At 44.3% G+C, this 17,022-nt stretch overlaps 1 protein-coding gene across 5 annotated transcripts in view; it reads right to left on the minus strand.

Moving 5' to 3' along the window:
* GBF1 (golgi brefeldin A resistant guanine nucleotide exchange factor 1) overlaps positions 1–9,157 on the minus strand; it is a 113,395-nt gene extending 104,238 nt beyond the window's left edge. For 3 of the 5 annotated variants that reach the window (XM_004680493.1, XM_004680491.1, XM_004680492.1), the window contains exon 1: positions 8,879–9,157. The gene's annotated coding sequence lies outside the window, so the exon portion shown is untranslated. The remainder of the gene's footprint in view (positions 1–8,878) is intronic. The other 2 variants (XM_012723683.1, XM_012723684.1) reach the window with 1 other exon arrangement.
* Between the last annotated feature and the right edge of the window lie 7,865 nt (positions 9,158–17,022).

The raw sequence follows: 17,022 nt of genomic DNA on the forward strand, positions 1-17,022 counted from the left end.
GTCACCTCCCGGGCAGGCGGGAATCGAACTCATGCGGAAGTGGCTTTAGCTTCTCAGTGCAGTGCTTTAACCCGCTGCGCCACCAGGGAGGGCCCCAGCAGTTTTATTTTTAATAAATAGGATCTTTAGAAAAGTGGGCTTTTTTTTGAGAAGTAGTTATGCTATCCTATTTAAGTAAATAAGCTCTTTTGAGAAGTGGTTGCATTAATCCATATGTAAATGACTAAGAGTAATAATCAGTTAATTTACAACAAACATTTCTTTGCACATACTAAGCAAAACGCTAAGGAATGATACAGAACTGTCTCTACCTACCCATAAGAGATTTATAATCCTGTGGGTTAAACATATACTTGTATAAATAAATTGTATTTACTTCCAGTGCAGGTGTGCTAGAGTGTCACAGCAGTGAAGTAAAAAAAATTATTTCTGGCAAAAGGCCCTGGGAAGGCAACTGGAAGATAAACTGTATTCAGTCAAAACTATAAGAAGAATGGGCCTCCCTGGTGACACAGGGGTTAAAGTCTCAGTGCTATCTAGCTATTGCCAGCCACTGGAGCCATTCTGATCCCCAGCCAGGGAGCTAACTCACACTAGCTGGCTGCTCCCCTCAGCAGTGTATTTCAGAAGATCTGCCTGTTCTGTTCCCCACTCTGTCTCTGGTGAATCCTCTCACCCCCTGCCTGCACCTCTAACCTACACACAAGTTCTTTTATCCATAAGCAAATAAAAATAAATGTTTTCTTTTTTTTCTTAAAGATTTATTTATTTATGCACACAGAACTGGGGTACAAGCCAGAGGTGCAGTGGCAGTGAGAGGATTCACCAGACACAAAGTGGGAAGCAGAACAGGCAAAATGACAAAGTACACTGCTGAGGGGAACAACCAGTGGGTCAGAAGAGGTCTATCAAGTTATGTGGCATCACCTCTGGGGCTGGGGATCTAACTCTCACTAAAGCGACTGCGGCTGCTTGCAGTGCTGGCTTTTTAACCTGTTGTAACACCAGCGAGGGCCAAAAAATAAATCTTTAAAAAAAAAAAAAAAAGAGCTAAGAGTGGCAAAAGTAAATGAACTCTTACCAACAGGAAAATTTAGAACATAACTATTTTCAGACTGACAGAACATTATTTCTGGGGGGAAAAAAGTAGGTAAGCTAGAAAAGCAAATGGGGGCTCATCATGGAAGGCCTCTAGCACACAGCTGTTAATCAGTATATACAGATAAAGAATATCTATTATTGTAAAAAAAAAATATTGGGGCATCTAGAGGGATCTAGAGGGACACACTATAAAATAAGATCATCTAATTTCTACTTCAAAAACCGAAAGAATGAAAAGCAAAAACAAAACTTATGTTGAAAACAATACTGTACTACAAATTACAAAAAAAAAAAAGTGTCTATGTGCCCCAGCTCAGACTTAATAGACTCTTTAAGCTATTTAGAAGACTTCCTGGGAGAGAGAAATTTTGAACTGGGATTCCTACTAAAGTAATCAACCTAACAATTGATCAGAATTCACTAGGCACCAAAAGATAATAAATTTCTAAGATAGAAAAAATCTAGCAAAAAATAAATAAAGAGCACTGTCTTAAGAAATATCTAAGAAATGAAGGAGAATTATTTTCAAAAATGCCTAATCTCACTCCAGGACTCTGAGCATTTGCCTCACCACTCTGGGAATCTTCCAAGGGATCTGTCATTCAGCTTCAAATGAGCAATTCTGAAGCACTCACAGTCTGGTCATAAAATCCTTCAGGGTCCTCATGTAAGTATGATAGAAAAGTTTATCTTATATCAGAAATATCCTGAGTACAACAACCAAGTATATACTAACAACCCCAGTTAGATATGCTACTGGCCCAAGCTTCTGAGCAATGCATATTATTTGAAAGCACTGTTTAAACTGGTTCTACAGTATATCCCTGGTGCTTTTCAGCATTCCAGTTACTCATCCCGGGAGGATCCAAACAGGAGTTACTGCATCAACTAGCAATTCCCTTTGGATCTAAACAAAAGCAGGAGAAACAGAAACAATAAACTGAATCCTTACTACAGGAACACCAAAATCTATTTCAAATGAAAAATAAAATTTGAAAACTTTCCTTAGGAGATAAACTATGAGAATATTTTCATAATCTCACGATAGGGAGGAAACAACAAAAAAGGAAACTAAAAATGCAGTCATTAAAAAAAAAAGAAAGAAAGAAAGTAGGGCCCTCCCTGGTGGCGCAGCGGGTTAAAGCACAACACGGAGAAGCTTAAGCTACTTCAGCATGAGTTCGATCCTCACCTGCCCCAGAGGTAACCACATGGTGCGTCAGACCTCTCCTGACCCACCCACTGCTCCCCTCAGCAGTATACTTCATAGATCTGCCTGGTCTGCTCCCCACGCTGTCTCTTACCCTCCGCATCTCCGGCCTGTACCCAAGTTCTATATAAATAAATATATAAATCTTTTAAAAAAAAAGGCAAACTAAGCTATGTTAAAACCATCCACAATAAATCGAGATGGAAAAAAAAATGTGTGAAATGATGTAAAAATAAACTTTTGTAATAATTAAAAAAAAAAGCCATCCACAATAAATAATACTAAATAAAAATTCTAAGAATAGACATATAAACTCTCCACCAAGTCGGCAAAAGACATGATAACAGGCATTTCACAGAATAGGAAAGGTAAATGGCTAGTAAATATATGAAGAGATTATTAACCTTATTAATTATGAAGACAATTACAAAGTAAGGCTGTAATAAGATAACATTTTACCAAAAGGGCACAAAAATTTTAATCTGACACTACGATGGTAAAAATTTAGACCAAACAGCTAGTGAGGATGTGTGTATCAATACAATTCAGTTGGATAACAATTTGGCATTATCTTGTAAAGGTGAAGAATTTCACATCCTATTATATCTCAGCAATTCCACTACTAAGACTATACAGCAGAGAAACAAAAATTTTAAAGTGATTGGGGTGAAGGTGGGGGGAGGAGAGAGGGTTGTGACTAACATTTTGTGGCCTTAGTTTTGATGATGTTCTTTTTAAGCCCACTCAGGAGGGCTTTCCTAGTGGCACAAGGGGTTAAGTCTCAGTACTACCACTGCAGCCAGAACACCATCCCCAGACCGGGAACTGATCAACATGGCCCAGCAGATCTCTCCTATCTCACCCACTACTCCCCTCAGCAGTGTATTTCAGTAGGTCTGCCTGTTCTCACTCTGTCTCTGGTGAATCCTCTCGCCGCCTGCACCTCTGGCCTACGCCCCAGTTCGTGTGTACATACATAAATGAAAATAAACCTTAAAAAAAAAAATAAGCCAGGTAGAGGGCAAATGATACCTCACTATATACTATACTTACTATTCTGTGTATGCAGAAAACAAGCCATTAAAAGTTCCTTCTTCTTAAAGTCATGATCTTTTCTACCTCTTTGCCTGTGTAGAAGCTGCTCCCTTTCTGTTTTGAGTACGTTTTCCCTACTTTTTACCACCATGTAAACCCTTATTCGCTCCATCCAAAAACCCAAGAAAAAATTAGAATACCACAGTGGCTACAAGAACAAGCTTCTGAGTCAAGACAGACTTGAGCTCCAATCCTGTACTATCCATATGTCTCAGCCATGTTTCTTTTGCCTCTCTGAGCCCCAGTTTACAGTTCTCCATTATACAATCCATGTGTTGAGGCCTAGAAAAGATGCCTGTAAAGCACCTAGCATGATATGGTGGATATTAAAACAAACAAGCAAACAACAACAAAAATGTTAGCTGCTATTATGATGCCAGCTCTGTGAAGTCTTCCCTAGCTAATCCACTGCCTCAAAGACTGTTAATATTCCTTTTCTGTTACCCCGTAACTCTTTGCATAGCTCTTGTAATTTTGTATTAGTCTGTCCCTCCCATGAGTCTATGGAAGAAACCATGATTTATTTATCTTTTATTCCCAATGCCTGACAATAGTAAGAAAAAATAATAATTACTGAATAAAGAAATGAATGAACTAACATCAAAATAGACACTTCAATACTGGTGCTGCTCACTTCCTCCTCTTGGGAGAACAATGACTTCATAGAAGAACAGGACTCTAGCCCAGGCAGGTAAACCTCTTTCTGTACCCCATATCTATTTCTCCGCTAAAAGCTACAAACCTTCTATACAGGCCATTCTTTAAAACAAATGAACCCACATTTACCCACCAGTCAAATCACAATGCTTCCATTTTCACATCTATCTTTCCAGAAGTCTTCTCATAAGCTATTTGCATGTTCATATTTCATCTGTGAAATATATTATCCTTTACAGGATCAATTTATATATGTGTATGTATCTTATTTTCTTTGGTTTTAAATAGTTGTTATTAATCATCATTGTTCAAGTTATTTTTCTTAACTACTTTTAAAACCTGTCCTTATCCAATTAGAAATTAGATTCTTGGGCCCTCCCTGGTGGTGCAACAGGTTAAAGCCACAGCCACTGCAGCATGAGTTCAATCTCTGGCCAGGGAGCTGACCCACATGGCGTGGCAGACCTCTCTTGTGCTGTCCACTGCTCCCCTCAGAAGAGTATTTCAATAGATGCGCCTGTTCTACCCACCACTCTGTGGTGAATCCTCTCACTCCCACATACACACCTCTGGCCTGTACCCCAGTTCTTGTAATAAATAAACCTTTAATAATAATTTTTAAAAATTAGATTCTCCACAGGCAAAAACTCAGGATTTTCAAGTTTTGTTTGTTTTTCATGGTGCTTTGGTGTCTGGTACCGAGGGGGCTGAATGACCCTCAATTGATCTTGCCAAGATTTACCTTCACTGAATCTCTTGAACATCCCTAAGAAACACTAAAAATGTATAGCTTATGAGGTTACCAGAGCTGACCAAAAAAACACAGTTCTGTGCTTTATTGAGAGTAATCGAGAATTACTGAACTAGTGAACAACTTACTGGGCTCAAAGGGTAGAGGTTAAGAGAATGTCAAACCAGGAAAAAAGCTAGTGCCTGACAGGGCATAACTGAAAAATCCTCCCAAACTCAATAGTCAGGTGACCAGGATTCCTCAATTCTGTCACCTCCTCTCTCCATGGAGATTCTGAATCTATCCCAATAACTAGATGCAAGGTGAGCCACTGAGATTCTGTCCAAAACTATCCAGAGATGTACTTTCTGCCAACTTGAAAAAATAAAACAAGGTTTCTCTCTTTCTCAACTTATGACCACTCAGGGCACCCTAGTAATTGGTAGAGTTGGACAAAGATAAAAAGTTAGCCTGCTTGATTATACATAGAAAACCACAGTGATTGGGCCCTCCCTAGTGACGCAATGGGTTAAAGCACAACACTATGAAGCTGTCCACACCCACTGAAACTCAAGTTCAATTCCCAGCCTGGGAGGTGACCCACATGACGTGGCAGACCTCTCCTGACCTGTCCCCTGCTCCCCTCAGCAGTGTACTTCACTCAATCTACCTGTTCTGCTCCCCAATGTCTCTGGTGAATTCTCTCATCACCCCCTGCACCTGGAGTATATCCCAGTTCTTGTATACATAAGTAAATAAATCTTAAAAAAAAAGAAAACCATAGTGATTGTTTCATAAGACCTATTCATATTATAAATGAGGGGTTACAATTCACTATAATCAGAAATAATCTAGTCCACAAATTTTGTTCTGCCTACAAAAGATTATTGTTGCTGGCCCTCCCTGGTGGCGCAGCGGGTTAAAGCACAGCACTAAGAAACTAAAGCCACTTTGCATGAGTTCGATTCACGCCTGCCCCGGAGGTGACCACATGGCATGGCAGACCTCTCCTGACCCGCCCGCTGCTCCCCTCAGCAGTGTACTTCGTAGATCTGCCTGTTCTGCTCCCTGCTCTGTCTCTGGTGAAGCCTCTCACCGCCCCTGAGCCTCTGGCCTGTACCCCAATTCTGTATGTACAAATAAAATAAATCTTTAAAAAAAAAAAAGATTATTGTTGCTTTTAACTAGCCGCTAACAAGTTAAAAACATAATGGTCTCAATTTGCAGCTTCTCTAGAAAAATCAGAAAATTGATCATATGCCCACATTCCACCTGGCTCACTTCACTTAGTTACATCATCTGATGACACTCAGGCATTTGAGCTTGTAGTCTCTCACAACAACATCATTACTTCTATGATCACTTCCACCATAACCAAGGTTCTAAATTACTACACTATGATATTTTCATTTAATTAAACAAATGCTATTGTATGTTGTATAACACTGAATATAAAGAAAATGAGAAACAATAAAAGCTAAACAGCTGCCAATTACATTTTCACAGCTCTTGAAGCCTAAGGGTGAAAACCTCCTTCCACTCAACTCCATCACAATGAACTACTAAACTAATGGACAGATTGTGCTCTGTTAAAAGAAATGACTTAAATGGCAAAGATGATCCTTACAGTGAGTATTGTATAAATGCAGTGTATTTCCTCAAAAGCAGGAGCTGTGTCTTTTTCCTAACTTATACTAGCCTGTCCTTTTAATGAAGTTATTATTTCAAAATGGTAGTCATCTTGATTTCTGGAACACAGATATAGCAGTGGAACTCTGAGAACTGCAAATCTCTACAGGGATTGTTTCCCAGCTAGTCATGAAGAGGTATGCCTACAACCTGAGTTCCCACTGTGCCACGAGTGAGTACCACCTTCCAGATCAGAACACAATGTCTGTGTATGGCCACCTTTGAAAAGAAGTTCAAACACAAGTCTTGTAAGGAAGAATTATTTTTCTGATGTGGAGTAGGAGTTAGAGGTAAAGAATTATTTCTATCCAGAAAAGTAAAGAAAGGCAAAATCTTTGATGCCTAAATCACCTCCAGGACCAATTGAAACGATGTTGAACTGGTCACAGTAGTTACACAGGACTACGTGGCCTATTATGCAAAGCATATCAATCCTGATGAGTATGGCCAGCCCATGAATCCTGGATACTTCTTGGGCTATGTCATATCAGCCACCTTTAAGGTGCCTTTTGGGAAATATGGCAACTTAGATCAGCCAAGTTAAAATGCAAATTTTTCCTGCACCATTTCCACCCCACTTATTTCTTATTTATTTATTTTTAGATACTTAAGAAAGGGGTCCTTATCCCATTTATTTTAAATTTAAAAAAATAAATAAATAAATGCTGTCTCCCATCAACACACAATTTTAGAAAAACCCAGGGCATTATGTAGGAAGAAAGTTAGCTACTCTTGGCCCTTTCTGGTGGCACAACTCAAAGCACAGCACCAAGAAGCTAGCCACTAGCTGCAGTTATTTCAGCACGAGTTCAATCCGCCAGGGAGCTGACCCACATGGCACAGAAGACCCCTCCTGCCTTGCCTGCTGCTCCCCTCAGCAATGTACCTCATCAGTCTGTCTGTTCAGCTTCCCACTCTGTCTCTGGTGAATCCTCTCACCACCCTGCACTTCTGGCCTGAATATGCACAAATAAATCTTTAAAAAAGAAAGAAAGAAAGTTGGCTACTCTTGACCCTCGTTTTCCCTTCTAACATGAAGTTTTGATCCTCCTTGTTACTACTTAACCATGCAAAAGTCCTGACTGCCAGGCCGCAAGTCAGAATCACATACTAAAACTAATCCTAGGCACAGATTAAAATGTTTTTAGTGCCCACCATTAGTTAAAAGGCATTAGGGTAACACTGCTTTATCCCTACTACAAGACCTAGCTAGGCCCCTAGGCATACATGCCACTGCTTTGAAGTTGTGCAAAAACTGAGTAAAACAGTCACCAAATAGATATATCCATTTGTATTCTCCACCAGGCCCAGAGGAGTGCTTTGTGTATCTGAACTTAAAGATATACAAATTTCTATATTGTGCATTAAAAATGCTATATTCACTATTCCCCATCTGTAAGGCCACTTTTTACCCTCAGGGGACTTTTATAGTTTGCAGTACAGCAGTTTATCAAAGGTCATTGACAGTGACATAAGCTATACTCTTGGGAGTTATGTCCCATCATGTATTCTGCTACCATGACCCTACCACTTTTTAATTGGATAAACATCTCTTATGACTTTATCTACTAAAAACAATAGGCCAATAGTACCAAATCTCACCAGTATTCAAATTCCTCTCTGTTTCTGGCTAAACATATCATAATAGAGTGGTTTCCTTATGATTGGACCTCATTTCCTTAGACCAGGTGAAGAGAAGATCTGGGTAAGAAACGTCAACTAAAAACACGCACCAGTAACAAACAAACAAGGAATATCTGTAAGATCATGTAAAAGAAGAAATGGGCTCAAAGATAAGTCCAGGGTTAACCTACAGACCCAGACCCTCAGCCAACTGCCCCGTAAGAGGAAAACTTTCTCATAACCCGGACTCCTCCACTGCTGGCCTCCGTCTTTCCACACCTCTTCTCGCTACTTGAGTCTAGGCTGCAATAGCTCAAAATCCAGTATTAATGATTCAGCTGTCACACAGAAGCGGACGCTTCTGCTGAGACTCTCATATCTCAGGTCTAAAAAGCAAACCTGAAAAAATAAATATAATGCTCTTTAGGTTTGCTTTCAGCTTTTGAAAACAGTGCTTTTTCGAATACAAAAAGCTGCAAAGAGAGGAGGTGAAGGCCAGGTTAAACCAGGGAATACAAGAAGGATTCCGGCACCGAGTAGGATCATAAATCAGAATTGAAGTCACCCCTTCTGCGCCAGGGGCCTGACCTTTGCACCCTGCACGCCTCCCAGATTCCCCCCACCCCATTCGTCCCGCCACGGCAATCTCTCCCTTGTCATATTCCGGTCCCTGAGTCCTTACCCCACCCCGGCTCGTCCAATTTACAAGCCCTCCTCCCCTCATTCAGGGCGGCCTTCACGACACTGGAACTCTAAGAAGAGACTTCGCTGACCTGTCAGCGGATCCAAAATGGCGGGGCCTAGTCCCAGGACCAGCAGCCACAATTCATGTCAGCCCGAGTCCCGAAGCTGACTCCGAGTGGCCCTTCCGGCTCTCGTGGCTGGTGGGAGCAGGGAAGGAGCTCGTTTCCTGGAAGCTAAAGCCGAAGCCAGGGACCACTCAGTCGGCCAGCAACAGTGGGCCGGAACGGGCGGTGGAGCCGGCTACCTTCCCTGTCAGCTCACTGACGTGGTAACTCGACTCAGTCTAGCCCGCTGCCTGGTAACTGCGCGAGCCCCGCCGCGTACAGCCAATCAGAACTTTGTAGCGTGAAAGTGGCATTCCAGCTACCCAATCAAAGAGAGAAACTGGCTTTGGGAGGCGGGTAGTACCGAAGTGGGAGAGATTATCAGGAAAAGAAAAGGGTAGGTAGGGGACAACCAACGGGTGAAATGACTCTCTGAGTGACAGTTTTAAAAGCCAATTAAAAACGAGAAATGATACTGGGCGGTCGGAGAGGTGGAGTTTAATAGAGTTAGGTTGCAGTGCACAAACTTGGCAGTGGCTTCTGGGCATTATGGGGAGGAAAGCTATGATTTGCTGGGAAGGGGGCGGGGTCCCTTTTGAGAGTTAAGCGGGCGACGCTGCTTCCGCGCGCACACCACCCTTTCCATACCCTAGCAAAGTCTCCTGAGCGATCATTTCTTTCCAGGCTATTCTGAGCGCCCTCCATTTTAGGACTAGTCCCACAATCTAGTTAAACTCTCCTGCCCTCACTCCCATCTGTCTGCTCAATTTGGCTTCTCATAGTTGGGTCTATCCCATTAGTCCTATCCTGACTGTTCCTGCATCTTGTGCCCCATGCCTATCATACAGAAAGAGAAAATGAGAAATGTACCTCAGGTCTCTTCACTTTACAGAGTAGGAAACGAGTGCCAGAGTGGAAGGATGGTTCCACATTCATATAGGTAGCTAATGGCAGGACAAAAAGGCAAACCCATAAGTCCTCACACCCAGTCCAGCTTGCTTTTTCAAGGCCCCTCCCTACCTCTTATACCTTATTCTATCAAATTGTGAGTCCCAGCTCAGCCCCCTCAGATTAAACCTTGGACACTTTATATCTACCTGGAAAAAAAAAAAATTACCATAGGGCTTAGCCTACATCACCAGTGACAGAGAATTGAAGACTTTCCTATTTGCTTTATAAATGATAGGATGATTGAGGGCTAGATGCCCATCCCAGTTTTCACTCTCCCCCCAGTTGCTTCTCCTATTTCAGGAGACTATAGAGGTTGCTAGGATAGTTAGAATTTCCTAGAAGTGAGTGTGTAAGATGGGGACAGGAAAATAATTTTTCTCCTTGCCGATTGAATGGTGGAATTCTCAGTCTGTCTACAGGAGTACATACCAAGTGTCTTTAAAGATCTGGAGAGATTGCTGGCAGGTAGTGAAAAAAAAGATACCAACTCTCTCCCCATTTCCTTCCACTTACAGATAACCAGAGATGTCCCATAGCTAACTCCATAGAAACATGGCATCAGAACTAGATATCCAAAGACTATTCACATGCTCGTGTCCTCTGATTTGAAGAATACATATGACACCAGACCTGAAGAACTGCTCAACAGTTCTATGAATCTGCATATTGGACTCCTAGTTTTTAGGTCTAGCTAAGGGTCTTGATTCATAGCACTTCTTTCCACATTTTTCACCTTTGAAAACTGGGATTTGGTCTCCTAGTCCTGTCTCATATTGAGAGGTCCTGATAGCCAAATGGAAATCCTCTAAGTGGACCAAAACGCCCCATTTCTCCCCATCTCTATTTCTACATACCTTCAGAAATTAATCAACCTAAAAACATGAATGGGCTTTTGTGTTAGAGATAAGGAAAAGAGATCCTCCCTAACCCCTCCTGACTTCCATCATCTTACCAAGCAGAACATCCCCCTCTTAAATTTTAGTACTGAGTGTTTACTTATGCCTAGTTGTAGAAATATGAGGAAGACATGGTCCTTGCCCTCCTAAATTTTTGCATTATAGACAGCATATTGATCTCTTCAATGTGGTGGTGAGGTAATAAAGAGTATGCATAGGGGGTTGTGGGAGCAAGAAACTAGACATTTAATTAATCAGAAAAGGCTTCCCAAAGAATATGAGACTTGTATGGAGCTCAGGAAGATGAATAAGAGTTAGCAAGAAGAAGACTGGTTGGAAATATGTCACTGTCAGAAGAATAGCCAGAAGTGTTCAAGAACCAGTATTTGGAGATTAAAATAGGGTCAATTCCTGAAAGTCTTGTATGCCAGGCAATGGAGATTGACCTTTATCTTGAGGGCAATCAAGAGGGCTTTGAGCAGAGAAATGACTGGTTAAATTTACCTTAGGAGCATATTGTATGATAGGGCTTAGGGATCTTAAAGGCTCCCAAACCCCTAAGAGGTCCACATGTTTCTGAGAAATCTAACTTGTCCATTCCAAATTTCTAATAGCAAGCACCAAGGCCACACCTTGTCTGCAGAACTGAACCTGATATCACCAAGGAAAAGCTAGTTTTGTAAATGTTGGGAGGGCATAGCATGGACAAGCCAAGAATACAGATTGACAGGTGAACTGCTCAAGCCTCTGCTCCAAGTTCTGAGATCCAGTGAGAGCCTCCGTTAGTTTGCGGGATGGAGGTAGTAGGGCTTTAGGTTACTTATCCAAGATCACCTGGTGATGATGCAGTGCAATAAAGTGCTTAGGCTGCTACTTTGGTTTGTGTCCTTTCTCCACAAAACCACTTTCCTTGGTGGAGAGAGGAAAGTGAGGAGGGAATGAACAATGGCTTAGAAAAGATTGATATAAGGGAAAAAGAGTAGAGAGAAAAAAAGTCTTTCAAAGTGACAGAAGACAGAGGAGAGGGACAAACAGCTGAAACAAAGAGGCAGAAGAGAAAGAAGAATGGAAAGACGGGAGAATTGGAACAGAGGCGATGTGTAAAGACAGCGACAGGTGGAGAATTCGGCAAAACTTGAGCGGCAACAAAATCTGAGTTCTGAGACTCAAAGGCCTCTTCTGGCCATGCACACTTCCACCTGACCCCCTAGAAGTCCTCTACGGACGCAGGTGACTCCTGGTCCTACGTCGCCACAGGCGGGTCCGGGATCTGCGGGTCACCAGGCCCATTCTATTCTCGCCGGCTTAGCTCTCCTAAAATGATCTTGCTGGAGCGCGGTTCCAGCCACGTGGGAGGGGTGTGGCCCGGTTGCTGAGGTAAGTCTCCGATTGGCCAAGGGGAGGGTTTCTTGGCTGCTGGACCCCTCCTCTGAAGGCGGGGCCTGAAGATTCACAGCTGGAAAGGGTGGAGCCCAGGCAGCGCAGCTGGAAGGGGGCGGGCCCCGACGCGCCAGGCTTGCAGCTGCGGGCTGGGGGCGCCCTGGGCTGCCATAAAGTGAATGGGCGCCGGCGGGGGGTGGCAGACGGCAGCGAGCCTCATTCACTCCCTCTGCGAGTCCGGGAGCGCCCGAGCGGAGCGGCGTCCCGGCGCAGGGGGGCGGCCCCCACCCCCGCCGGCCGGGTGCCCGGCCCCTGGCCCCTGTCTGCCCTCCAGACTGTGGCCGCTGTCGCCGCTACGGGGAGTTTGCCTACTGCGGGACTCACTGTGAGTGCTTGACTATGCGGGGGGCAGGGGATTAAGGGGTTGAGGGGATGTCGTCGGACTTCGTGAACCCTAAAACGTAGTCTGGGGCGGCTGAAATGTGGAACAGTATTTAGGGAACCTGTAGAGACTGGAAGGGCGGACTACACACCCGGAGCCAGGACTTGAGAAAAGGGAAACTTAGCTTCAGGACCCGAGAGACTGAGAAGGGGCCACTCGGGGGACCTGGAGGGAGGCCAAAACAGGAAAGCTGGACAAGGTCTCCGTGAAGTAGGAGTAGAGAATCAGGGAACCAAGACCAGAAAGCGCCCTGGTATCCGGGAATCGGGACAGGCAGCCAGAGTAAAAGGTGCTGCCGAGTCCCTGGATAGCTGGGAAGGCTCAAGGGGGCCGCCCCAGCATGGGGAAAGTTGGGGCACCCGACGCCCCTCGGCTGGTTCTCAGACTCCAGAAGCTAGGAGCAGTGGTACATCTAGTTCCTTTCCCAGTTGCTTCTCAGTTGGGATGTGAGCTGAGTTGTCAGAACCCAGACGCTGATGACCGCTGAGCTGGCGGCAGCTTCCAGGCTAAGCAGCCGGAGTGACCAGGCGGAGGGTCTGACATGTCTGGCTTGGGATGTCTGGTCCGGATGGGTCCCAAGTCTGGAGCCGCCTCGGAATCAAATGGAATGTCCGCAGCTCACCGGGCTCAGGGCGGACAGAATGTCCGGGGCAGAGAGGTGGGTCTCTCAGGCGCTGTCAGGCAGCAGCGAACAGAATGTCCCTGGCTGAGTGGCATGTCCATCTACCCGGCAGCGCCTGCCCAGCTGTTGCGCGCCCGGTGGGCTTTGCTGTAGTGGATCCTTAGAAACACAGCTCACACTTCGTAAACTTGCTTCTACTCCTAAGGGCTGTGGAGGCAGAAGCAGGGAGCAAGAGTAAAGTTTGTAAAATGGACTTGGGGTGGGTAGCAATAGCAGATATTCTCTCTCCAATCCAGGCTAGACCTCAGCATCATAGAGACTTCCAGAATAAGAGCAAGAAAGTCAATGATCTGATCATTAGTGGAAATCAAGGCCTGGAAAGGCAATGGTAGGCTAAGGAGGAGCCGAGCAGAAGCCCCTGATGGCCCCAGTTCCTTCACAAACTTAGAGTCAACTCCTCACTCTGATAGAGGTGGTCATACAGCTCCTGACTCCTGGGTTGAGTGTCAGCAGGAGAAAGAATGCTTCCCTGGAGGAGGAGAGGAGGGGTAAGAGGCCAGGCCTGAAGAGAAAACTGCAGCCCCTTTAGCAAACCCCATGGTCTTGTTTCCTTGTTTGCTTCCTCACCTCCACCAATCCCTATACCTCCCTGGTGTTTAAGCAGTAGGAAGGAGAGACACACAGGATCCAGATTCTAGGGTCCAACATAGGGCCACTATGATTCATCAAGTCTGGTTGGAAAGGTTGTGTCAGCTCTAACCAACCACCCCATTTGCTTTCCCTGTAGTTGGGGGAGGGCCCTGATTTCTCTGGATTCACTCAATAACCACCCACTAACTCTTTGGGGACCCAGTTAAACTGAAGGAACAAAGTAGAGAATCTGTGTAAGTGAACAGAACAACCTTGCTAGAGACTAAGTTTTCATGGGGATAAGTGTAAGATGATGTGCTTAGAATGAGTGATCTGAACAAGTAGGTCTCGACATTTCTCATCCTCCACCCATTAGTGATATATAATACCATTCCCTATTTCCCCTCTCGAGACCTTGAATTTAAAGTTTGGTTATCCTCAGCTAGGATATTGTTCCTCAACCTTTTTGTCCCTTTTCCCCTTTTGGTAAATACAGAATAACACTCCAAGTTATCCCCTCCACATTATGTACCCTTTTCAGGGGCTTATGTTTCCATTATCTCTGAAAATCTGAAATTGTGGATGAAATGAAAAGTTAATAAATGAAGAAAGGAATAGAGAAGGCATTACAGATAATTCCCTGAAGACCTTAGCCCACAGTTCTGCTTTCTCGAAAAAGGTAAAAGGAACATTATAATGAAGATGACTGGAAACAAAAGACAGACCCTTTTCCCCTTATATAAAACCATAGGGCTGAATCTATACCTAGTCACTGGCTCTTTGAATGTCAGGGGCCTAGAGAAGTGTCAGAGAGTGGCTGGAATAGCAAATTTCAAAGTTGAGGCCTGTGGAAGGTGACATATGATGGAAACCCATAAAATAATGAAAAGCTAGGAAAACAGAAGATTTCATTGCTTCTCAACCCTGAAACCGGAGATGATGGGGCCTCTTAGAACTGGGGCAATGCAAACTTAGGATAAATAGGAAAATACACCTTGGCACACTGTGGGCAGCAAACTTCCAGAACTCATTTCCAGAGAGGTGGTAGGGGCAGGAAGTAGAAATGGAATCCTTCAGGGCTTCAGAGGATCAGTGCTGTCAGAATCACTGACAGGGGTGGAGGGGGCGAGGAATAGAAGGAGCTGGATTTGAAACTCTTCAATCTGTGTAACCTTGAATGGGCTGCTCATTCCTGCCACTCAAGGATTTATAAGAGTTTACTCATATTTATGAAAGCCTTTTGCAAAGGAAGAAGCACCACAGAAGTAAGAAATATTATCACAATTATTATGCCCAAACTGTAAGTCCCCTGTACACAGTCTTTTAAAAAATATATATTTGTTTATTCATGCTTATAATAACTGCAGTACAGGCCGGGGTGTGGGGGCAGGGTGAGAGGATTCACCAGAGAGTGGGGAACAGAACAGACAGCTTGACTAAAATACACTGCTGAGGCCCTCCCTGGTGGCGCAGCGGGTTAAAGCACTGCACTGAGAAGCTAAAGCCACTTCCGCATGAGCTCCATCCCAGCCTGCCCCGGAGGTGACCACATGGCGTGGCAGACCTCCCCTCACCCACCCGCTGCTCCCCTCAGCAGTGTACTTCATCGATCTGCCTGTTCTGCTCCCGCTCTGTCTCTGGTGAATCCTCTCACCCTCCACATCTCTGGCCTGTACCCCAGTTCCATATGAATAAATAAATAAATCTTTTAAAAAAATTAAAAAATACACTGCTGAGGGGAGTGCCAATGAGACAGGAGGGGTCACGGCATTTTGTCACCTCCCTGGCTGTAATTGAACTTGTGCTGCAGTGGCTGTCAGCTGCATAGTGCCGCACTTTAACTGCTTGTGCCACCAGGGAGGCCCCTACACAGAGTCTTAATTCGGAAGGAGTTTCAAATCTTTGATCAGCCAGATAGCATCCCTGATTCAGCCACAGAAAACTTCTCAATGACTGATTGACACCCTATCCCAGGCTTCAGAAGCCAGTCTTTACTCCTGCTCCTCTCTGAGAAGATTTCTAGGGAATTTCCCAAATGTGTAGCCCATCAATCAGGCCAAATATCCTGATCAGATCCCTGCCTGCCTCCTCCTCAAGGATGTAAATATGGGCCCAGAACCCACATCCAGGAAGGGAGGACAGGGCAAACAGGCTGGAGAGTGGGTGTGAGAGAATGGAACCATACAAATCTTGTATTTTCCAGTCACTCTTTAGAGAGTGAGGAAAGAAGAGAACAGTTAACCTGAAGAATCCATTAGGTCCTGCGCTTTGAGATTTTCTGGAGTGTCTAGTCCATGGTCATTGATAGGAACCCAAAATAAGAGTGATGGAGAGAGAAAAAAAGAAGATAAAGAGCTGCTGTCAAAATTCTCTCTCGGCTCCTTTTCTATTGTTCTACCTGGGGCTTCTTTTATACCTCACAGTTAATAAGTTTCCTCTTTCCTCTCCCCTGCCCAACCCATTCTGCTTACCACTGCCAAATAAAGGTTCCCCAAAATGCTTTTATGTTATCCCCATACCTACAAGCCCCTATGACTCCTACTGTTGGGAGCTGTGCTTCTCAATAGATGGGTGGGGCAGGGGAGGGCAAGGTGGGAAAGGGAGGAGCACGGGGGTTTCCGGTTGAGCATGCTCTCTTCCCGGTGTGGTGATGTCACTTGGATGTTTGGAAAGAAACTTTATTTTTCTATGAAAATAGACATCACTTAAGTGAATAAAATACAATGCAAAATTTGCCTCTATTTTTAACATAAAGCTGGAGAGCTCAAAGAAATTACATCTTGGGTAGCAGCTATTTCAGGTTGCACCCCTAATTTTCCAAGGTGACATTGTCTCTTATTGGTCTTAGGATGGTTTTCCCCCCTCAAAAAGGGTAGCCCAGGTTATGTCAAACCTGTTCCACCAGCCTGTGCCCCATCAGCCTGACTTGTTTTTCTCTGATGATCTCTCATTGCTCACATAAAGACCCTCCTCAGGCTAGCTTCCCTGTTGCCCTTTGAACCTACCACCTCATTCCTACCAGGACCCTATTATTTAGAAGACTCTGAGCCTTCTCTGCTTCCCCAATTCCAGCTTCATCCCAGCTATATACTCTGAGCCCCAAAACTTGACATCACGTCTCATGGACTTCCAGCTCTCTGGTCTCCCACAGTCTGAGATTCAGGCCCATGCAGCCCATTCTTCTAATCTGCATTCTGGTTGCTTCCCT

The sequence above is a fragment of the Condylura cristata genome, unplaced genomic scaffold (assembly GCF_000260355.1).
Source record: "Condylura cristata isolate star-nosed mole 26May11 unplaced genomic scaffold, ConCri1.0 scaffold00011, whole genome shotgun sequence".
NCBI lineage: Eukaryota > Metazoa > Chordata > Mammalia > Eulipotyphla > Talpidae > Condylura > Condylura cristata.